The sequence below is a fragment of the Mustela putorius genome, unplaced genomic scaffold, assembly GCF_011764305.1.
Source record: "Mustela putorius furo isolate JIRA1106 unplaced genomic scaffold, ASM1176430v1.1 tig00003948_pilon_pilon_pilon, whole genome shotgun sequence".
In the NCBI taxonomy this organism is placed as follows: Eukaryota; Metazoa; Chordata; class Mammalia; order Carnivora; family Mustelidae; genus Mustela; species Mustela putorius.
In genome coordinates, this window is record NW_025422092.1 from 189,107 (window position 1) to 213,103 (window position 23,997).

At 47.7% G+C, this 23,997-nt stretch overlaps 2 non-coding genes across 2 annotated transcripts; one reads left to right on the plus strand and one right to left on the minus strand.

Annotated features, from left to right (window-relative positions):
• The first annotated feature begins 3,514 nt into the window (after window positions 1-3,514).
• LOC123389111 lies at window positions 3,515-3,621 on the plus strand. Its single transcript, XR_006603644.1, has one exon. It is a non-coding gene; the product is annotated as a U6 spliceosomal RNA (small nuclear RNA).
• Window positions 3,622-23,251: 19,630 nt separating this feature from the next.
• LOC123389112 lies at window positions 23,252-23,358 on the minus strand. The gene has a single exon (XR_006603645.1). It is a non-coding gene; the product is annotated as a U6 spliceosomal RNA (small nuclear RNA).
• Between the last annotated feature and the right edge of the window lie 639 nt (window positions 23,359-23,997).

A 23,997-nucleotide genomic window follows, 5' to 3' on the forward strand; every position in this document is an offset into this window, starting at 1 on the left:
AGCTTTAAGCCATCACCACATGAATAAAATTAAAGAACCAAATGAAAACAGGCCAAGTATTTACAGAGTAATAGAATGTGCAGTGGAAAGAGTACAATTCTGAAATCATAAAGCCTAAACTAGTGTGATGCATGTTTACTAGCCATGTAATCATAACCAGTTATCTAAATGTGTTAGCCTCAGTTTTTTCACCCATGAAATGGTGATGATAATACTTATTATGCAGCGTTGTTGTGTGGATGTGATGAAGCATGGAGCATGAGAGTCTCCTATTCCATGCTAAAATGATAGCTATTTTTATACTTATAATAATTCTAGTAATAGTAATTAAATTGTTCAAAATGGTAATATTCATTTATATTGAGGCATTGTATTGGTTATTCATAGACACATTTACCAAAATAAATTTCATTTTACTTTACCCCCCTGAGGATATATATTCCCTAATTCAATATGAATCTCATTATGAATAATATTTATAATAAATATGCTGATTTTTCTTCTATTTATTTTTAGGGAGGTATCCTTTACTGTTGAACATAAAGAAACTTAAGCAAGTCTGTCTTATTCAAAATTTGCATGCTGCTTTCTTATGAAACTAGATTATAGAGTTGTATGAAATAAATTCATGCAATTAAGACATTGATGTTTGGAAAACTGGGTGGTCAGTTTAGTATTTCAAAAGAAGATTTTAAATTTAAACCTTAAAACTGAACTCTTTCAGCCTTATTTATAGACCATCCTTCATGCTTCATAAGTACTCCACCATTGTAAACTAAGTAATAGTTTTTGTCACAGTGTATATAACGAAAATGGATTTTATATTCCATTATTTCAGAGTTAGTTGCAGTTTCTACTGCCTTACTTCCTTTTTTGAAAAATAGATTAATTCTACAAAAAGTTTTTTCCAGCTTTATTGAAAAAAATCGACATATTTGTAAATTTAAGAAATGATTTCTTATAACATTGCAAACTTTTAACATTGTGTAAATTTTGTACAATTTGATAAATTGGTATACATCTTTATTGCAATATAATCTACATAAAAATGTTAATACATCTACTATCTCGTATAGTTGCTACTGTTTTTCATGCATGTATCATAAGGAATTTTAAGATCTACTCTCTTAGCAACTTTTATGTATATAGTATAGTAGAGATAAACTTCAGAGGTCTTGTGGGTTTTGTTCCAGACTGCCTCAATAAAGTGATTATCTCAATAAACTAAGTCAAATTATTATTTTTTTTGGTTTCCCAGTGCATATAAAAAATTATGTTTCCCAGTGCATATAAAAAATAAACACTATACTGTACTGTTCAAAAGCATTATGTTTTTAAAGAAAAACAATGTATATACCTTAAGTAAACTAGTTCTGAGTTTTCAGTGGGTCATAATTACTGATCACAGATCACCATAACAAATACAATAATAATGAAAAAACTTGAAATATTGCAAGAATTACCAACATGTGACAGAGAGACACAAAATGAACAAATGTAGTTAGAAAAATGGTGGCAGCAGACCTCTTTTATACAAGATTGCTATAAACTTTCAACTTGTAAGAATGTGATATATGCAAAGTTTAATAAAGGGAAGCACAATAAAAAAGTATGTATATTTTATTAACTATGATTATCATGCTGTACATTAGATCCCCAGAACTTTTTCATATTATAGTTGCAAGTTTGCACCCTTTGACCACCTTACTCCACCCCAGGTCACCCCTTGTCAACTCAACTCTAAGTTTCCATTAGTTTTCCTTTTCCTCAGATTCTGTATGTAAGGGATATCATAATACATAAATTAAAAAAATATATAAAATCTTTGAAATATTTCACTTAGTATAATACCTTCAAGATCCATCCATGCTGTTGTAAATGGCAGTATTTCTTAATTTTTCATGGTTAAGTAGTATTCCATAGTATATATTTACCATACTTATTTTATTCATTCATCCATTAATGGATACTGAAGTTATTTCCATCTCTTGCTTAGAGTTAATAATTTTATAATAAACATAAGAGTGAAGATATGTCTTTGAACAGTGACTTCGTTTCCTTTAGATAGATACCTAGAAGTGGGATTACTGAATCATATGGTAATTTTACTTTTAATAATATGAATCATCTCCATACTGTTTTCCATACAAATTTATATCCCTATCACAGTGCATAAGTTCCCCATTTTCCCCAATATTTACCAAAATTTGTTAGTTTCAATTTTTTGGTAGTATATATTCTAATATCTTGCTGTGTTTTTCAGAGGTAAACAACAACAACAACAACAACAACAACATAAGGACTTTGCCCTGAGTTTTTTACGTTGAGCACTTTTTAATGCTCCTGTTGGTCATTTATATAACTTTTTTGAAAAAAAGTCTATTGAGATCCTTTTGCTATTTTTTTAATTATATATATTTTTCTATTTGTATCTGTTGGTTATTAACCTCTTTTCAGATATAAGATTTGTAAGTATTTTCTTACAGTCTGTGGATTGTGTTTTCATTCTCTCTTTTTTGGCAATGCAGAAACTTTAGTTTGATGTAATACCATTTATTTATTTTTGCTTTTTTTGCTTGTGTTTCTGGTCTGGTATCCAAAAAACTATTGACAAGACCACTGTCAAGGAGAATTTTTCCTATGTTTTCCTTTAGGAAATTTAGTTTCATGCATCACCTTTAAGTCTTTAATCTATTTCAAGTTAAGACTTATGAGTGATATAAGGTTCCAGTTCCATACTGTTTATGTGACTATTCAGTTTTAAATATCATTTATTGAACAGACTATCTTTACCCATTACATATGTTGGCCCCTGTCAAATATTAGGTGACTGTATGAAAGGATTTATTTCTGGACTCTCAATTCTGTTCTACTTGTTTATTGGTCTGTTTTTATGCCAGTATACTTTCTTGTTTTGAGCATGAGGGCTTTGTAGTATAGTTTCAAATCAAGAAGTGTAATTTCCCTTCTTCATTCTTTCTCAGAACTGCTTTGATTATTTGTTGTCTTTTATGGTCTCATATAAATTTTAGGATTCTTTACTTCTGTAAAAAAATAATGTTGGATTTTTTTAAAGATTTTTAATTTATTTATTTGACAGAGAGATGACAAGCAGGCAGAGAGGCAGGCAGAGAGAGAAGAGGAAGCAGGCTTCCTGCTGAGCAGAGAGCCTGATGCGGGGCTCAATCCCAGGACCCTGGGATCATGACCTTAGCCGAAGGCAGCGGCTTAACCCACTGAGCCACCCAGGCGCCCCTAACATTGGATTTTTGATAGGAATTGGATTTACAGATGGTTTTCGGTAGTATGGACATTTTAACAACGTTAATTCTTACCATTCATAAATATGAGCTATATTTCCATTTGTGTCTCCTTCAATTTCTTTATCAATGTCATCTTCTTAGTTAAATCTATTCCTAAGTATTTTATTATTTTTGATGCTATTGTGAATTAGATTGTTTTCTTTATTTTTTTCAGATAGTTCATCATTAGAGTGTTAAAATGCTCCTGTCTTGTGCTTACTTTGGCAGCACATATACTAAAATTGGAATGATGCAGAGAAGATTAGCGTGATCACTGAACAAGGATGACATGAAAAACTGGGAAGCATTCCATATTAAAAAAAATGAAACAAAACAAAATTCTTGTCTTTTATATATTGATCTTGTATTTGGCAGCTTTACTAAATTTGTTTATTCAAATTTATTTGTGAAGTTTTTAGGATTTTTTAACATGTAAGTTCATGTTATCCAAAAAAAGAAAATTTTACTTCTTCCTTTTTTTTTGGGGGGGGTCTCTTATTTCTTTGTGTTCCTTGTTTCTCTGGCTAGGACATCCAGTACTATGTCAAATGAGAGTAGTGAAAGTGGACACACTTGTCTTTCTTCTGATCTTTAAGGGGAAAACTTTCAAACGTTTTTGATTGAATATGAGATTAGCTCTGGGCTTGCAATATGTGTTTTTTCTTTAATGGATTTTTAAAATTATTTTTTAAAATTTTTTATAAACATATAATGTGTTTTTATCCCTAGGGGTAAAACACCAGGTTCACACATTTCACAGCACTCACCATCACTCACCATAGCACCTGCCCTCCCCAATGTCCATACCCCCACCATCCTCTCCCAACACACCTCCCCCCCAGTAACCCTCAGTCTGTTTTGTGAGATTCAGTCTTTTATGGTTTGTCTCCCTCCCAATCCCATCTTCTTTTATTTTTCTTTTCGTACGCCCGAAACCGCCTATGTTGCATCTCCACTTCATCATATCAGGGAGATCATATGATAGTTGTCTTTCTCAGATTGATTTATTTCGCCAAGCATAATACCCTCTAGTTCCATCCACGTCATCACAAATAGCAGGATTTCTTTTCTTTTGATGGCTGCATAGTATTCCATTGTACATATATACCACATCTTATTTATTGATTCATCTGTTGAAGGACATTTAGGTTCTTTCCATAGTTTAAGTATTGTGGACATTGCTGCTATAAACATTTGGGTGCATGTGCCCCTTCAGAATGCTACGTTTGTATCTTTAGGATATATACCCATTACTACAAGCACTGGGTCATAGGGTAGTTCTATTTTCAGTTTTTTGAGGCACGTCCACGCTGTTTTCCAGAGTGGTTGCACCAGCTTGCATTCCCACGTACAGTGGAGGAGGGTTGCCCTTTCTCCACATCCTCGCCATTCATCTGTCATTGACTGACTTGTTCATTTTAGCCATTCTGAACGGTGTGAGGTGGTATCTCATTCTGGTTTTGATTTTTATTTCCCTGATGCCGAGTGATGTGGAGCATTTTTTCATGTGTCTGTTGGTCATTTGGATGTATTCTTTGCAGAAATGTCTGTTCATGTCATCTGCCCATTTCTTCATTGGATTATTTGTTCTTAGGGTGTTGAGTTTGATAAGCTCTTTATAGATTTTGGATACGGGCCCTTTATCTGGTATGTCATTTGCAAATATATTCTCCCAGATAACTTCTGGCAGTCATCTTTTGGCTTTGTTAACTGTTTCCTTTGCTGGGCAAAAGCTTTTTGATCTGATAAAATCCCAATAGTTCATTCTTGCCCTTGCTTCCCTTGCCTTTGGCGATGTTCCTAGGAAGAAGTTGTTGCTGCTGAGGTCAAAGAGGTTGCTACCTGTTCTCTCCTCAAGGACTATGATGATTCCTTTCTCACATTATGCTTCTTCATCCATTTCCAGACTATTTTAATGTATGGTGTAAGGAAATGGTCCAATTTCATTTTTCTGCTCGTGGCTGTTTAATTTTCCAGACCCCAAGGCCAACGGCTCCCTCTCTACCCCGGCGGCGGCGTGCTGTGCCTTCCCCACACTTGCTCATGGGAGCGCAGTGAAAGACGTGTGCAACCATGCTTCTCTTTCAGGCAGAGGGGAAGCTAGGGCAAAGAGTATTTCGCTCCATGCGTGTATCTTCCACAGTGCTACAGAAACTAACTCAGGCAAGCAGCAGCATCCCCAAACCCAACCCTGGTTTCCCAACGAATGCTGTGCTTTCCCAGGGGAGATGCCCAGGAAAAGAAGATTTCGCTCCATGCGGGTTTATTACACCCTGGTGTGGAGACTAGGGAAGGGCCGCGGGAGAGCTGGTGCCTCTTGGGCCTTGCTTTCCCGGGCTCCAAGTTCACGCCCGGGGTTCACCTTGCTAAGCCGAACTAAGCAGGCATAGTCACAACCCTGCAGCAGCATGCATGGCATAGCATGGCACTCCAAGCATATTACCATCTCCTGGCGTACGTAAGGCTTTGCCTTTTGCTCCGGCGCTCAAGCAGACTCGGGGTCTAGGCCAGTGCTTTCACCACAGGAGAGAGTAGGAGAAAGGATCCCTGCACACGGCCCGGGCTCTGGGATGGGGAACTGTGGGGGACTGTCTCCACTCCGTTCCTGCCACACCCCCTGCCACCCACAACGTTGCGACATCTTGGTGGAAGACGGCATCTGGCTGCCCTTTTCTCCATGGGGTTGTTTCTGCGAGTTCCGGGTATGGCACCTGGTGGCAAGACAAGTGTGCACTTGGGACAGGTGGCCAGGGAGATGCTGTCCCCTTGGGACCAGAGGCACAGGACAGGCCTGCCTTCTTCCCAGACTCCTTCCTCAGAGTGGAGCACGCATGCGCCCCTGCCCTAGTCATCCCCTCATGTCTCCTTAGCAGGCAGGCTTCCATCTCTCCGCACAGGGAACAGGTGACAATTGTCTTGCCACCGGCCTGCTGTGCGGGCCACGGCAGGCTATCATGCTTCCTGACCGTTTCCGGAACCCAAGACCAAGGGCTCCTTCTCTTCCCCGGGGGCGGCGTGCTGTGCCTTCCCCACACTTGCTCCTGGGGAGCGGGAGCGCGGTGACAGACGTGTGCAACCCGCTTCTCTCTCAGGCAGAGGGGATGCTAGGGCAAAGAGGATTTCGCTCCATGCGGGTATCATCCACCCTGTTGCAGAGACTCGCTCAGGCAAGCAGCAGCAGCATCCAGAAAACCAACTCTGATTTCCCCACGAATGCTGTGCTTTCCCAGGGGAGATGCCCAGGCAAAGAGGCTTTCGCTGTATGCGGGTTTCTCCCACCGCGAGACTGGGCTCAGGCAAGCAGCAGCAGCCCGCACAATATTCCTCAGCGAATGCTGTGCCTTCGCAGAGGCTTTGGTTTGGAGAGCAGCACTTCGCCGTTGCTTCCTCAGCAAGTCTTCAGTCGCGTCAGGGAAGAAGAGCTGCGGGAGAGCTGGTGCCTCTTGGGCCTTGATTTCCCGGGCTCCATGTTCGCGTCCCGGGTTCACCCTGCCAGGCCCAACTAAGCAGACAGTCACAACCGTGCAGTAGCGCGCTTAGCCTAGAATGGCAGTCTATGCACACTACCATCTCCCGGTGTAGGCATCGCTTGGCCTTTTACTCTGGCGCTCACGGGGACTCACGTACTAGGCCAGTGCTTTCCCCACAGGAAAGGAGAGGTGACAGGATCCCTGAACACCGCCCGTGCACTGAATAGGGAGCTATGGGGCACTGTCCCCACTCCTTCCCCTTAAACCCCGTGCCTCCTCCAAGCTTACACTTCCTGGAGGAAGACGGCATCTGATGGCCAGGTCTTTCTGGGTGTTGTTTCTCAAGTTCAGGGTTGGCGCCTGGTGGCAAGCCCATGGCTCCACCACGGACAGGTGGCCAAGGAGCTGCAGTCTCCTTGGGCCAAAGGCTCAGAACAGGCATGCTTTCTGCCCAGACTCCTTCCTCAGAGTGGAGCCCTTTCCCCCTGCCCTAATCTTCCCCTCGTGTCGCCTTAGCAGCCAGGCTTCCGTCGCTCTGCAGTGACAGACGTGTCCCTTTCCTTAAGGCTCTTTCCACAGGCACCACTGCGCTTCTCTCTCAGGCAGAGGGGATGCCCAGGCAAAGAGGATTTCCCTCCATGCGGGTTATCACACCGTGCTGTGGAGACTAGCTCCGGCAAGTAGCAGGCAGCATCCCACAGACCCGACTCTGATTTCCCAAAGAATACTGTGCTTTCCCAGAGGGGAGGCCCCGGCAAAGAGGCTTTCGCTTTATGCGGGTTTCTCCCATCGTGCTGCGAATACTAGGCTAAGGCAAGCAACAAAAGCAGCCCACAGAACCGACTCTGATTTCCCAGCGACTGCTATGCTTTCGCAGAGGTTTCCAGCTGGGCGCGAACCGCACTTCGCTGCTGTTTCCTCAGCAAGGCTTTGGTCATTCGCTCTGTCGCGGCAGGGAAGAAGAGCCGCGGGAGAGCTGGTGCCTCTTGGGCCTTGCTTTCCAGGGCTCCAAGTTCGCGTCCGGGGTTCTCCTTGCTAAGCCGAACTAAGCAGACACAGTCACAAGCCTGCAGCAGCGTGCGTGTCCTAGCATGTCACTCTATGCCTATTACCATCTCCTGGCGTAGGTAAGGCTTTGCCTTTTGCTCTGGCGCTCAGGCGGACTCGGGGTCCTGGCCAGTGCCTTCACCACAGGAGAGAGGAGGCAACAGGATCCCTGCAAACCGCCCGGGCACTGTGATGATGAACTGTGGGGGACTGTCTCCACTCCTGCCCCGGCACACCCCCTCCCACCCACAATGCTGCCACATCTTGGTGGAAGGTGGTATCTGACTGCCCGTTTCTCCATGGGGTTGTTTCTGCGAGTTCCGGGTATGAAAACCTGGTGACAAGCCCAAGTCTGCGCTTGGGACAGGTTGCCAAGGAGATGCTTTCCCTTTAGGACCAGAGGCACAGGAAAGGCCTGTCATCTGCCCAGACTCCTTCCTCAGAGTGGAGCATGCGCCCCTGCCCTAGTCGTCCCCTCATGTCTCCTTTGCAGGCAGGCTTCCATCTCTCCGCACAGGGAGCGGGTGACACTTATCTTGCCACAGCCTGCTGTGCGTGCCAGGGCAGGCTATCCGGCTTCCCGATCGTTTCCCGAACCCAAGGCCAAGGGCTCCTTCTCTTCCCCGGGGGCGGCCTGCTGTGCATTCCCCACACTTGCTCCTGGGGAGCACGGTGACAGACGGGTGCAACCACGCTTCTCTCTCAGGCAGAGGGGATGCTAGGGCAAAGAGGATTTCGCTCCACGCGGGTTCATCCACCGTGCTGCAGAGACTCGCTCAGGCAAGCAGCAGCAGCATCCAGAAACCCAACTCTGATTTCCCCACGAATGCTGTGCTTTCCAAGGGGAGATGCCCAGGCAAAGAGGCTTTCGCTGTATGCGGGTTTCTCCCACCCCAAGACTGGGCTCAGGCAAGCAGCAGCAGCCCGCACAATATTCCTCGGCGAATGCTGAGCTTTCGAAGAGGCTTTGGTTTGCAGTGAACAGCACTTCGCCGCTGCTTCCTAAGCAAGGCTTCAGTTGCATCAGGGAAGAAGAGCTGAATTTGTGGTTTCAGACTTCTGTCCTCAAAGTCCTGAGCCACACACCCTCCAGGCTGGGACCTCTGGATCCACATATTAGTACTGTGCCTACCCAATCCATTGGAAATCTGCCCATTCCATTGTCCAAAATGGTACAAATTAGGAGAACCCTCCAAAGTCCCTGAGGCCATCCCCAAAGTGTAGGTCGCCCAGCACAAACAAGGGCGGCCTGACACCAGCTTAGTTAGCATCTACCTCCACTCATACCATAGATGGATGTCCCCAGAGAATAAGATTGAACCAGACAGGACCCTAGGCCATAATCGGATGCATTGCTTTGGTTTACAGGCATGTCTCCTCAAAAGCCTGGATTCCAGTACCAGCATAGGGGTTTTCCTGAGGCACCCATCAGAACAAATCTCGTCTCCACAAGGAAACTTGTGCATGGGAGCTATGTCAATAGCTTAGGAGAATACTTCAGGGTCCCGGTGCCACCGCCCCATTCCAAGGCCCTCATGGACACAAACACACATTAGGACCCATCCTCAGGAAAGTCCATTTCAACTCTGCCACTCGGTTGCTCCCGCAGAGCCATCAGATCTAAACTGTCTTGTTGCCAGGAGAAAATTGGAATGCGAGGCGGGCTTCCCAGGCATCCATCCTCGAATGGTGCTCTGGAGTCATTCCATATGGGATGTCCTGGAGCTGTCCAACAGGTCTCAATTGTCCCGCAGAAGGAATCCTTGAAGTGGGCATCCCACAACACCCAACGTGGGAAAACCTCCATGACCTCGAGATTCCGCTCCCTTCATGAAGGGGCCGTCATGCACAGAAACTACAACCTGAGCCAACGTCTGATCCTCGCCCTGACTTCAGATGCATGAGATATTGGTTCAGATATGCAGGGGGTACCTGCCGTGCCCTCGCCCTGAAACTCAAGTCTAGCTTGTGTTCTCAGACTTCCGTCCTCACACTCCTGGCCCCGAAGCCCTCAAGTTGGCAATTCCGGACCCATAATGCAGCACTCTGCCGGTCCTCTAGAAAATAAATATTGCCTAATGAGCTGCCCAGGCACCTTAAATGAGGATGAACCTACACGGCACTCGACTGTACCCGAATTATATAGACTAACCTGCGCACTAATGCACTGTGTGACACAACCTGAGCCCGGACCTCCTGACCAACACCCAGAAAGCTGACCGCACACAGAGCACATCAGACCCGCCATGGCATTAGGTCATCATCTCTTCCCTACCTCTGTTTTCAGGCCTCAGGATCTAGACCTTATCTCCAATCCCTGTCCAGAGGTGAGTGTGATGCAGAAATCAGAACTCCTCCTTACCCATGGCAAGAAACCTTGTGGTTAGCACGTTGTCCAACGTTCAGTGTAGGAGAAACCAGCATTCACCCTGAAGCCCCGCCCATTCTTGAGTGCGACGAGGGCATAAACACGCATTGTGACCCTCAGCATGAGTCCTGTCCTCTAGTAAGTCCTGTCAGTGGCTAGACCGTTAGATGTCATAATGGGCTTGACATGCCCCTAGGCCCCAATTTTTAACCAGATTTCTGGTTGTCCAGTCGCCCCTCCCCAGGGCTCTACTCTGGAATCCCTCATTTGGTGGGACACCTGAGGTTAAAAAACAAAACAAAACAAAACAACAACAAAAAAACGGACTTCTTCCATCCCACAGAATGACCCCAATCTCTGTGGACGGGGCCAAAACCCAGAGAGTAAGACTCGTCCATTTCCCATGAAGTCACCCGGAAATTTCACGACCATGCGTGACACGATATCCAGAGACAAAAACTTGAGCAAGAGCCTCACACTCGCCCTTTTTTCATATGCCGAAGAGTTCTCCTCATGGTCTGTAGATCACTCCTGCCATACATATGACCAGAAATATAAGCCGAGTTTGTGTTTTCAAACAACTATCCAAACAGCCCTGTCCTACACACCCTACAGGCTCAGGCTCCTGGAGCCAAACCTGAGGACTGTACTTGCCCTCTCCAAGGGAATTGTGTGTGCCCATTCCAATGGCCACAACCCTACTAATAGGATAAACCTCCAAAGTCCCTGAGGCCATCCCAATAGTGGTGGATTCCAGAACAAACAGGGGCAATCTGAGCCCATCTGAGCACCTACCTGCACTCAGACCCTTGGACAGATGTCCCCAGAGGTAAAAAGGAACGGACAGGCCCCTAGGCACTAATCGGATCCATTGCTTTGGTTTCCAGGCATCTCTCCTCAGAGGCCTGGATTTCAATACCAGCATATGGCTGTTTCTTAACTCACCCATCAGAACAAATCTCATCTACACATGGGAAACTTGCACGTTGGAGCTGTGTCAAAGCCTCTGTTTAGGATAACCCTTCAGGGCCCCAGGCCACCGCTTCATTCCAAGGTCTCCATAGACACAAAAACACATTAGGAGCCATCCACAGGAGATTCCATTTCAACTCAGCCTCCTTGGTTGCCCCACAAGATCCAGCAGATCTAACTTGTCTTGTTGCTTTGAGACAATTGGAATGCGTGGTGGGCTACCCAGACATCCATCCTTAGAACCCTGCTCAGAATCGTTGGCCTGGAGCCAACCAACAGGTCTCAATTGTCCTTCAGAAGAATCTTTGCAGTTTGGAGCTTCTCACAACTCCCATCGTGGGAAAACCCCCATGGCCTCTTGATCCCTCCCCGTCATGAAGGGGCCATCAGGGACATAAAGTCCAACCTGAGTGATCGTCTGATCCTCGCCCTGACTTCCGATGCACGAGATCTTGATTCAGGTCTGTAGATTGTTCTTGCCATGTCTTCACCCAGAAACCTAAGCCTAGCTTGTGTTCTCAGACTTCCGTCCTTAGGTTTCCCTGGGCAGAAGGCTCTGTCTGACACAGACTGAGCCAGGACATCCAGTCAGCCACCCAGAGATGGGCCCCATTTCCTGAAGATGTGACTTCCTGTGGCCTGAGACCAACATCTCTACTCAACCTGGATATTCAGTCCTCTGTCCCAGACCGTAGTTCAAATCCATTCCTATGGGGGAACTTGACGCACAAGAGTACTCCTCCTTCCCAACTCTTTGAGTGGCAACCAGCTGCATGGCCCATGAGACCACGGTCACACATGGAAGACTCCCTGGATACACACAGGCATTGTGATCCTCAGCGTGAGCTTGCTTCCAAACAAACCCAGCAGTAGCTGGATCAGGAACCCACAGAGTGGGACTTCCATGTCCCTAAGGCCAAATCCTCACCCTTGTTCATGTTTTCCAGGCACCCAGACCCAGAACCTGTCTCTGGAATCCCTATTTGGGTGTCCTCTGAGACGGAAAACAACAGTCTTCCCTTCCCTCAGAGACACCAAACTCTTGGGAGCTGAGCAGAATCCCCAGAGGTGAAGAATTTCTCATGGACTCATGAAGCCACACCTACCTTTCGTGACCATCCCGGACACACACCCGACAGAAGAACCTGCGCTATGACACCTTAATTTCAGTACACTATGAGCTGCCCTCAGGGCCTGAACATCGGACCTGTGATCACATCGGCCCTCACTCTAACCCTAGTTTGCTTTTGCAGATATCTCTCCCCAAAGCCCTGGCCCACATGCCCGCCCCACCATGGGGCCTATGGTGCCACACCAGATGACTGTCCTTACACTCCCAAAGGAGACTCTGCCCTTCACGTTTGCCCAAACCCTGAAGATTAGGAGCAAAGTAAAATCCCCTGAGCCCACCTCAATTTCTAAGAAGGCTCTGGACCCAAATGCACATTCTGACACACAATGAGCCACTGCCTCCAGGCAGACATCCAAATCCAAGGGCCTGAGTCAGAAGTTTGAACCTACCATGACTATAGGACTTCATTGATACCCCAGTTTAGATTTTTAGGCACCTGTTCCCAGAGGCCTGTTCTCCAATACTGACTTATATTCCAACATGTGTTACTTGAGCCACACAACAGAACCGCTTCTGTCCCCAAAAGTATACCTTGCTCTTGGTAGCTGTGTCCATGTCTCAGTGTAGGAGAATCCTGCATGGCCTCTGACCACCCCAACATTCTAACGTCTCCCTGGATACAAACCAGCATTGTGATTCAACAGCATGAAACTCCATGTCAAATCAGGCCGCTTGGAACTTCACCCCAGAGCCACCAGATCGAACCTGCCATGTACCTTGCCTGCAGTGGTCAATGGAGTTGTGCTTTTCAGGCATCCATGCGGGAGAGCTCTGCACCCAAACTTTCCATATGGGGGACACTGGATCAAGCATACCAGACTCACCCTGTCCAGTAGAAGGAAACCTTGCTATTTGGAGCATCTCACAAGCCTCAGGGTGGGAAATCCTCCATGGCCTCGTGACACCACCCCTCCATTTGGCGGTCATTGTAGACACAAACTCCAGTGTGAGCAAGCATCTGACATCTGCCCTTACTCAGGTCCTGGGTACCTCACATCAGCTGCTGCACACTGGAACTGTCTTTCACTTGGCACTGAATTGAACCATAGATGATGTTTACAAGTCCATCTTCACCTTCCTTGTCCCCAAACCCTCTTGATAGAGAACATTGGAGCCACAATGCTGCATTCTGCCTACCACAAAGAAAGAAGACGTGCCTGTAGAGTCTGCCTGAAACCCCACATGAGGATCCACCTGCTTGGGCCTTGACGGCACCTTAATATCATAGGCCACTATGGGCACTCAGGCTCTGTCTGACACAGTTTGAGCCATGACCTCCAGACAGCCACGCAGACAGTGGGCCCCATATCCTCTAGGTGGGACATGTCATAGCCCAAAAACCATGATCTCTATCCAACATGAGTATTCAGGCATCTTTCCTAGACCATAGCTCAAATCCCTGCCTATCGGGGAACCTGAAGCACAGGAGAACTCCTCATTCCTGAGGGCAGGAAACCTGGCTGTTGAGATGGGTCTCCAACTTCAGGGTGGGGCCCTCTGTCACTCATGGGTGCCACCCTGGACACAAACAGGCATTGTGCCCCTAAGCCTGAGCATGCATTCAAATATGCCCTCTCATTTGCATCACCAGGATACCGCATTGCAGGCCTGGTACTCCCCTAGTTCCAAATACTAACACTTGGCGGGATATTCCAGGCACTCAGGCCCAGAGCCCGTCTCTTGAATCCCTGTTTTGAGGCACCCCTAATATGGAAAACAGCCCTATTCCCTTCCGTGAAAAGGCAACCAAACTATTGGGAGCCGCTAGAATCCTTAGAGAGGAAAAGTTTCCCATGTATCCATGAGAACACATCTGCATTCCGAGGCCATCCGGGACACACAATCCAGATATAATAGCCTGTACTACCGCATTAGTATCACCCTCTTTACAGTTCCTGATGAGATGCTCTCCAGGTCTGATCCTCGCCCTGACTTCAGATGCCTTAGAGATTGGTTCAGATATGCAGGGGGTACCTGCCGTGCCCTCGCCCTGAAATTCAAGTCTAGCTTGTGTTCTCAGACTTCGGTCCTCACACTCCTGGCCCCGAAGCTCTCAAGTTTGGCAATTCCGGACCCATAATGCAGCACTCTGCCGGTCCTCTAGAAAATAAATATTGCCTAATGAGCTGCCCAGGAACCTTAAATGAGGATGAACCTAGACGGCACTCGACTGTACCCGAATTATATAGTCTAACCTGCACACTAATGCACTGTGTGACACAACCTGAGCCCGGACCTCCTGAACAACACCCAGACAGCTGACCGCACACAGAGCACATCAGACCCGCCATGGCATTAGGTCATCATCTCTTCCCTACCTCTGTTTTCAGGCCTCAGGACCTAGACCTTATCTACAATCCCTGTCCAGGGGTGAGTGTGATGCAGAAATCAGAACTCCTCCTTACCCATGGCAAGAAACCTTGTGGTTGGCACGTTGTCCAACGTTCAGTGTAGGAGAAACCAGCATTCACCCTGAGGCCCCGCCCATTCTTGAGTGCGACGAGGGCATAAACACGCATTGTGACCCTCAGCATGAGTCCTGTCCTCTAGTAAGTCCTGTCAGTGGCTGGACCATTAGATGTCATAATGGACTTGACATGTCCCTAGGCCCCAATTTTTAACCAGATTTCTGGTTGTCCAGTCGCCCCTCCCCAGGGCTCTACTCTGGAATCCCTCATTTGGTGGGACACCTGAGGATAAAAAACAAAACAAAACAAAACAACAACAACAAAAAACGGACTTCTTCCATCCGACAGAATGACCCCAAACTCTTTGGACGGGGCCAAAACCCAGAGAGTAAGACTCGTCCATTTCCCATGAAGTCACCCGGAAATTTCACGACCATGAGTGACACGATATCCAGAGACAAAAACTTGAGCAAGAGCCTCACACTCGCCCTTTTTTCATATGCCGAAGAGTTCTCCTCATGGTCTGTAGATCACTCCTGCCATACATATGACCAGAAATATAAGCCGAGTTTGTGTTTTCAAACAACTATCCAAACAGCCCTGTCCTACACACCCTACAGGCTCAGGCTCCTGGAGCCAAACCTGAGGACTGTACTTGCCCTCTCCAAGGGAATTGTGTGTGCCCATTCCAATGGCCACAACCCTACTAATAGGATAAACCTCCAAAGTCCCTGAGGCCATCCCAATAGTGGTGGATTCCAGAACAAACAGGGGCAATCTGAGCCCATCTGAGCACCTACCTGCACTCAGACCCTTGGACAGATGTCCCCAGAGGTAAAAAGGAACGGACAGGCCCCTAGGCACTAATCGGATCCATTGCTTTGGTTTCCAGGCATCTCTCCTCAGAGGCCTGGATTTCAATACCAGCATATGGCTGTTTCTTAACTCACCCATCAGAACAAATCTCATCTACACATGGGAAACTTGCACGTTGGAGCTGTGTCAAAGCCTCTGTTTAGGATAACCCTTCAGGGCCCCAGGCCACCACTTCATTCCAAGGTCTCCATAGACACAAAAACACATTAGGAGCCATCCACAGGAGATTCCATTTCAACTCAGCCTCCTTGGTTGCCCCACAAGATCCAGCAGATCTAACTTGTCTTGTTGCTTTGAGACAATTGGAATGCGTGGTGGGCTACCCAGCCATCCATCCTTAGAACCCTGCTCAGAATCGTTGGCCTGGAGCCAACCAACAGGTCTCAATTGTCCTTCAGAAGAATCTTTGCAGTTTGGAGCTTCTCACAACTCCCATCGTGGGAAAACCCCCATGGCCTCGTGATCCCTCCCTGTCATGAAGGGGCCAGCAGGGACTGAAACTACAACCTGATCGATTGTCTGATCCTCGCCCTGACTTCAGATGAACGAGATCGCGATTCAAGTCTGTAGATTGTGCCTGCCATGTCCTCACCCAGAAACCTAAGCCTAGCTTGTGTTCTCAGACTTCCGTCCTCAGACTACTGGCCCACAAGCCCTCCAGTTTGGCAATCCAAAACTAAAATGCAGCACTCTGCCTGCCCTCCTGAAGAAAACCATTGCCCTCTGGGGCTACCCAGAAACACCAAATGAGGATAAACCTGCATGCAATTTGGCTGTACCCCAAATATATAGGCTGACCTGGGCACTAATGCCCTTTCTGACACAGCCTGAGCCTCGACCTCCTGGCCCACCCAGACAGCTGGCCGCACACTGAGCACATCGGACCTGCCATTGCTTTAGGTCATCTCTTCCCAACCTCGGTTTTCAGACTTCAGAACCTAGAACTTATCTCCAATCACTGCCCAGGTTTGAAAGTGATGCAGAAATCAAAACTCCTTCCCCATGCCAAGAAACCTTGTGGTTGGCATGTTGTCCAACATTCAGTGTAGTGGAAACCAGTGTTGCCCATGAGGCCCCGCCCATGCTCGCGTGCCAATTTGGTCACAAACACACATTGTGACTCTCAGCCTGAGCCTGGTCCTCAAGTAAGGCCTCTCAGTGGCTGGACCATGCGCCCGCATATGGTGCCTGCCATGCCCCTAGGCCCCAATTTTTAACCATGGTTCAGGTTGTCCCTTCACTCTTCCCCAGGGCTCTGCTTTGGAATTCCTCTTTTGGTGGGACACCTGAGATAACAAACCTGAAAGAGTCCTCCCATCCCACAGATTGAAGAAAAACAATTGGGATCGGGCCAAATCCACAGAGAGGAAGATTCGTCCATGGCCCATGAGCCCTCCCCGACATTCCACGGCCATTGCTGATATAATTCCGGAGACAAAAGGCTGAGCAAGTGCCTCAGACTCGCTCTTTCTTCATATCCTGAAGAGTTCTTCTCATGGTTTGTAGATCGGGCCTGCCATACCTAGGTCCCCAAACCTAAGCTGAATTTGTGTTTTCAGACTTCTGTCCTCAAAGTCCTGGGCCACACACCCTCCAGGCTGGGACCACTGGAGCCACACATTAGTACTGTGCCTACCCAATCCATGGGAATTCTGCCCATTCCATTGTCCAAAATGGTACAAATTAGGAGAACCCTCCAAAGTCCCTGAGGCCATCCCCAAAGTGTAGGTCGCCCAGCACAAACAAGGGCGGCCTGACACCAGCTTAGTTAGCATCTACCTCCACTCATACCATAGATGGATGTCCCCAGAGAATAAGATTGAACCAGACAGGACCCTAGGCCATAATCGGATCCATTGCTTTGGTTTACAGGCATGTCTCCTCAAAAGCCTGGATTCCAGTACCAGCATAGGGGTTTTCCTGAGGCACCCATCAGAACAAATCTCGTCTCCACAAGGAAACTTGTGCATGGGAGTTATGTCAATAGCTTAGGAGAATATTTCAGGGTCCCGGTGAAACCGCCCCATTCCAAGGCCCTCATGGACACAAACACACATTAGGACCCATCCTCAGGAAAGTCCATTTCAACTCAGCCACTCGGTTGCTCCCGCAGAGCCATCAGATCTAAACTGTCTTGTTGCCAGGAGACAATTGGAATGTGAGGCGGGCTTCCCAGGCATCCATCCTCGAATGGTGCTCTGGAGTCATTCCATATGGGATGTCCTGGAGCTGTCCAACAGGTCTCAATTGTCCCGCAGAAGGAATCCTTGAAGGGGGCATCCCACAACACCCAACGTGGGAAAACCTCCATGACCTCGAGATTCCGCTCCCTTCATGAAGGGGCCGTCATGCACAGAAACTCCAACCTGAGCCAACGACTTCAGACCTCGCCCTGACTTCAGATGCATGAGATATTGGTTCAGTTATGCTGGGTGTACCTGCCGTGCCCTCACCCTGAAACTCAAGTCTAGCTTGTGTTTCTCAGACTTCCGTCCTCACACTCCTGACCCCGAAGCCCTCAAGTTTGGCAATTCCGGACCCATAATGCAGCACTCAGCCGGTCCTCTAGAAAATAAATATTGCCTAATGAGCTGCCCAGGCACCATAAATGAGGATGAACCTAGACGGCACTCGACTGTACCCGAATTATATAGTCTAACCAGCGCACTAATGCACTGAGCGAAATCCTCTTTGCCCTAGCATCCCCTCTGCCTGAGAGAGAAGCGTGGTTGCACACGTCTGTCACCGCGCTCCCCAGGAGCAAGTGTGGGGAAGGCACAGCACGCCGACCCCGGGGAAGAGAAGGAGCCCTTGGCCTTGGGTTCGGGAAACGCTCGGGAAGCAGGATAGCCTGCCGTGGCACGCACAGCAGGCCGCTGGCAAGACAAGCGTCACCCGCTACGTGTGCGGAGAGATGGAAGCCTGCCTGCTAAGGAGACATGAGGGGACGACTAGGGCAGGGGCGCGTGCTCCACTCTGAGGTAGAAGTCTGGGCAGAAGGCTGGCCTTTCCTGTGCCTCTGGTCCCAAGGGGAAAATATCTCCTTGGCCACCTGTCCCAAAGGCAGACTTGGGCTTGCCACCAGGTGCCATACCCGGAACTCACAGAAACAACCCCTGGGAGAAACAGGCATTCAATTTCCACCTTCCACCAAGATGTGGCAGCATTGTGGGTGGCAGCGGGTGTGCCGGGGAAGGAGTGGAGCCAGTCCCCCACAGTTACCCATCCCAGTGCCCGGGGCCCTGTGCAGGGATGCTGTCGCCTCCTCTCTCCTGTGGTGAAGGCACTGGCCTAGACCCCGAGTCCGCCTGAGCGCCAGAGCAAAAGGCAAAGCCTTATCTACGCCAGGAGATGGTAATAGGCATAGAGTGCCATGCTAGGCTACGCACGCTGCTGCAGGCTTGTGACTGTGTCTGCTTAGTTCGGCTTAGCAAGGTGAACCCCGGGCGCGAACTTGGAGCCCTGGAAAGCAAGTCCCAAGAGGCACCAGCTCTCCCGCGGCTCTTCTTCCCTGGCGCGACAGAGCGAACGACCAAAGCCTTGCTGAGGAAGCATCAGCGAAGTGCGGTTCACGCCAAGCTGGAAACCTCTGCTAAAGCATAGCAGTCGCTGGGAAATCAGAGTCGGTTCTGTGGGCTGCTTTTGTTGCTTGCCTTAGCCTCGTATTCGCAGCACGATGGGAGAAACGCGCATAGAGCGAAAGCCTCTTTGCAGGGGCATCCTCTCTGGGAAAGCACAGTATTCTTTGGAAATCAGAGTCGGGTCTGTGGGATGCTGCCTGCTGCTTGCCGGAGCTAGTCTCCACAGCACGGCGTAATAACCTGCATGGAGCGAAATCCTCTTTGCCTGGGCATCCCCTCTGCCTGAGAGAGAAGCGCGGTGGCGCCTTTGGAAAGAGCCTTAAGGAAAGGGACACGTCTGTCACTGCAGAGCGACGGAAGCCTGGCTGCTAAGGCGACAGGAGGGGAAGATTAGGGCAGGGGGAAAGGGCTCCACTCTTAGGAAGGAGTCTGGGCAGAAAGCATGCGTGTCCTGAGCCTTTGGGCCCAAGGAGACAGCAGCTCCTTGGCCACCTGTCCGTGCTGGAGCCATGGGCTTGCCACCAGGCGCCTACCCTGAACTAGAGAAACAACTCCCAGAAAGACCTGGCCATCACATGCCGTCTTCCTCCAGGATGTGGAAGCTTGGAGGAGGCACGGGATTTAAGGGGAAGGAGTGGGGACAGTCCCCCATAGCTCCCTATACAGTGCACGGGCGGTGTGCAGGGATCCTGTCACCTCTCCTTTCTTGTGGGGAAAGCACTGGCCTAGTACGTGAGTCCCCCTGAGCGCCAGAGTAAAAGGCCAAGCGATGCCTACACCGGGAGATGGTAGTGTGCATAGAGTGCCATTCTAGGCTAAGCGCGCTACTGCACGGTTGTGACTGTGTCTGCTTAGTTGGGCCTGGCAGGGTGAACCCAGGACGCGAACGTGGAGCCCGGGAAAGCAAGGCCCAAGAGGCACAAGCTCTCCCGCAGCTCTTCTTCCCTGACGCGACTGAAGACTTGCTGAGGAAGCAACGGCGAAGTGCTGTTCGCTCCAAACCAAAGCCTCTGCGAAGGCACAGCATTCGCCGAGGAATATTGTGCGGGCTGCTGCTGCTTGCCTGAGCCCAGTCTCGCGGTGGGAGAAACCCGCATACAGCGAAAGCCTCTTTGCCTGGGCATCTCCCCTGGGAAAGCACAGCATTCTTTGGGAAATCAGAGTTGGGTTTGGGAATGCTGCTGCTGCTTGCCTGAGCGAGTCTCCGCAGCACGGTGGATGATACCCGCATGGAGTGAAATCATCTTTGCCCTAGCATACCCTCTGCCTGAGAGAGAAGCATGGTTGCACATGTCTGTCACCGCGCTCCCCAGGAGCTAGTGTGGGGAAGGCACACCACGCCGCCCCCGGGGAAGAGAAGGAGCTCTTGGCCTTGGAGTCGGGAAATGCTCGGGAAGCAGGATAACATGCCGTGGCACACACAGCAGGCCGGTGGCAAGACAAGTGTCAACCGCTCCCTTTGCGGAGAGATGGAGGCCTGCCTGCTAAGGAGACATGAGAGGTTGACTAGGGCAGGGGCGCGTGCTCCATTCTGAGGAAGGAGACTTGGCAGACGGCAGGCCTGTCCTGTGCCTCTGGTCCCAAGGGGACAGCATCTCCTTGGCCACCTGTCCCAAGAGCAGACTTGGTTGTGCCACCAGGTTCCATACCCGGAATTCGCAGAAACAACCCCATGCAGAAACGGGTAGTCAGATGCCATCTTTCACCAAGATGTGGCAACATTGTGGGTGGCAGGGGGTGTGCCGGGGAAGGAGTGGAGACAGTCCCCCACAGTTCCCCATCCCAGTGCCCGGGCCGTGTGCAGGGATCCTTTCGCCTCCTCTCTCCTGTGGTGAAAGCACTGGCCTAGACCCCATGTCTGCCTGAGCACCGGAGCAAAAGGCAAAGCCTTACCTACGCCAGGAGATGGTAATAGGCATAGAGTGCAATGCTAGGCCACGGAGGCTGCTGCAGGGTTGTGACTGTGTCTGCTTAGTTCGGCTTAGCAAAGTGAACCCCGGGCGCGAACTTGGAGCCCGGGAAAACAAGGCCCAAGAGGCACCAGATCTCCCGGGGCTCTTCCCTAGTCTCCACAGCACGGTGTAATAAACCCACGTGGAGCGAAATCCTCTTTGCCTGGGCATCTCCCCTGGGAAAGCACTGCCTTCGTTGGGAAACCAGGGTTGGGTTTGGGGATGCTGCTGCTTGCCTGAGTTAGTTTCTGTAGCACTGTGGAAGATAACCTCATGGAGCGAAATACTCTTTGCCCTAGCTTCCCCTCTGCCTGAGAGAGAAGCATGGTTGCACACGTCTTTCACTACGCTCCCCAGGAGCAATTGTGGGGAAGGCACAGCACGCCCCCGCCGGGGTAGAGAAGGAGCCGTTGGCCTTGGGGTTTGGAAAATTAAACAGCCACAAGCAGAAAAATGAAATTGGACCATTTCCTTACACCATACATTAAAATAGTCTGGAAATGGATGAAGAAGCATAATGTGAGAAAGGAATCCATCATAGTCCTTGAGGAGAGAACAGGTAGCAACCTCTTTGACCTCAGCAGCAGCAACTTCTTCCTAGGAACATCGCCCAAGGCAAGGGAAGCTAGGGCAAGAATGAACTATTGGGATTTCATCAGATCAAAAAGCTTTTGCACTGCAAAGGAAACAGTTAACAAAGCCAAAAGATGACTGCCAGAAGTTATCTGGGAGAAGATATTTGCAAATGACATACCAGATAAAGGGCCAGTATCCAAAATCTATAAAGAGCGTATCAAACTCAACACCCTAAGAACAAATAATCCAATGAAGAAATGGGCAGAGGACATGAACAGACATTTCTGCAAAGAATACATCCAAATGGCCAACAGACACATGAAAAAATGCTCCACATCACTCGGCATCAGGGAAATACAAATCAAAACCAGAATGAGATACCACCTCACACCGTTCAGAATGGCTAAAATGAACAAGTCAGTCAATGACAGATGAATGGCGAGGATGTGGAGAAAGGGCAACCCTCCTCCACTGTACGTGGGAATGCAAGCTGGTGCAACCACTCTGGAAAACAGTGTGGACGTGCCTCAAAAAGCTGAAAATAGAACTACCCTATGATCCAGTGCGTGTGGTACTGGGTATATACCCTACAGATACAAACGTGGCATTCTGAAGGGGCACATGCACCCAAATGTTTATAGCAGCAATATCCACAATACTTAAACTATGGAAAGAACCTAAATGTCCTTCAACAGATGAATCAATAAATAAGATGTGGTATATATGTACAGTGGAATACTATGCAGCCATCAAAAGAAATGAAATCCTGCTATTTGTGATGACGTGGATGGAACTAGAGGGTATTATGCTTGGCGAAATAAATCAATCTGAGAAAGACAACTATCATATGATCTCCCTGATATGATGAAGTGGAGATGCAACATAGGCGGTTTCGGGCGTATGAAAAGAAAAATAAAAGAAGATGGGATTGGGAGGGAGACAAACCATAAAAGACTGAATCTCACAAAACAGACTGAGGGTTGCTGGGGGGAGGTGTGTTGGGAGAGGATGGTGGGGGTATGGACATTGGGGAGGGCAGGTGCTATGGTGAGTGATGGTGAGTGCTGTGAAATGTGTGAACCTGGTGTTTTACCCCTAGGGATAAAAACACATTATATGTTTATAAAAAAATTTTTTTTAAATGATTTCTTAAAAATTGTTATTTATTTTCAGCATAACAGTATTCATTATTTTTTCACCAAAAAAATTTAAAAAATCCATTAAAGAAAAAACACATATTGCAAGCCCAGAGCTAATCTCATATTCAATCAAAAACGTTTGAAAGTTTTCCCCTTAAAGATCAGAAGAAAGACAAGTGTGTCCACTTTCACTACTCTCATTTGACATAGTACTGGATGTCCTAGCCAGAGAAACAAGGAACACAAAGAAATAAGAGACTCCAAAAAAAAAAAGGAAGAAGTAAAATTTTCTTTTTTTGGATAACATGAACTTACATGTTAAAAAATCCTTAAAACTTCACAAATAAATTTGAATAAACAAATTTAGTAAAGCTGCCAAATACAAGATCAATATATAAAAGACAAGAATTTTGTTTTGTTTCATTTTTTTTAATATGGAATGCTTCCCAGTTTTTCATGTCATCCTTGTTCAGTGATCACGCTAATCTTCTCTGCATCATTCCAATTTTGGTATATGTGCTGCCAAAGTAAGCACAAGACAGGAGCATTTTAACACTCTAATGATGAACTATCTGAAAAAATAAAGAAAACAATCTAATTCACAATAGCATCAAAAATAATAAAATACTTAGGAATAGATTTAACTAAGAAGATGAAAGATCTGTACTCCATAAACTATGACATTGATAAAGAAATTGAAGGAGACACAAATGGAAACATAGCTCATATTTATGAATGGTAAGAATTAACATTGTTAAAATGTCCATACTACCGAAAACCATCTGTAAATCCAATTCCTATCAAAAATCCAATGTTAGGGGTGCCTGGGTGGCTCAGTGGCTTAAGCCACTGCCTTCGGCTCAGGTCATGATCCCAGGGTCCTGGGATCGAGCCCCGCATCAGGCTCTCTGCTCAGCAGGAAGCCTGCTTCCTCTTCTCTCTCTGCCTGCCTCTCTGCCTGCTTGTCATCTCTCTCTGTCAAATAAATAAATTAAAAAATCTTAAAAAAAATCCAACATTATTTTTTTACAGAAGTAAAGAATCCTAAAATTTATATAAGACCATAAAAGACAACAAATAATCAAAGCAGTTCTGAGAAAGAATGAAGAAGGGAAATTACACTTCTTGATTTGAAACTATACTACAAAGCCCTCATGCTCAAAACAAGAAAGTA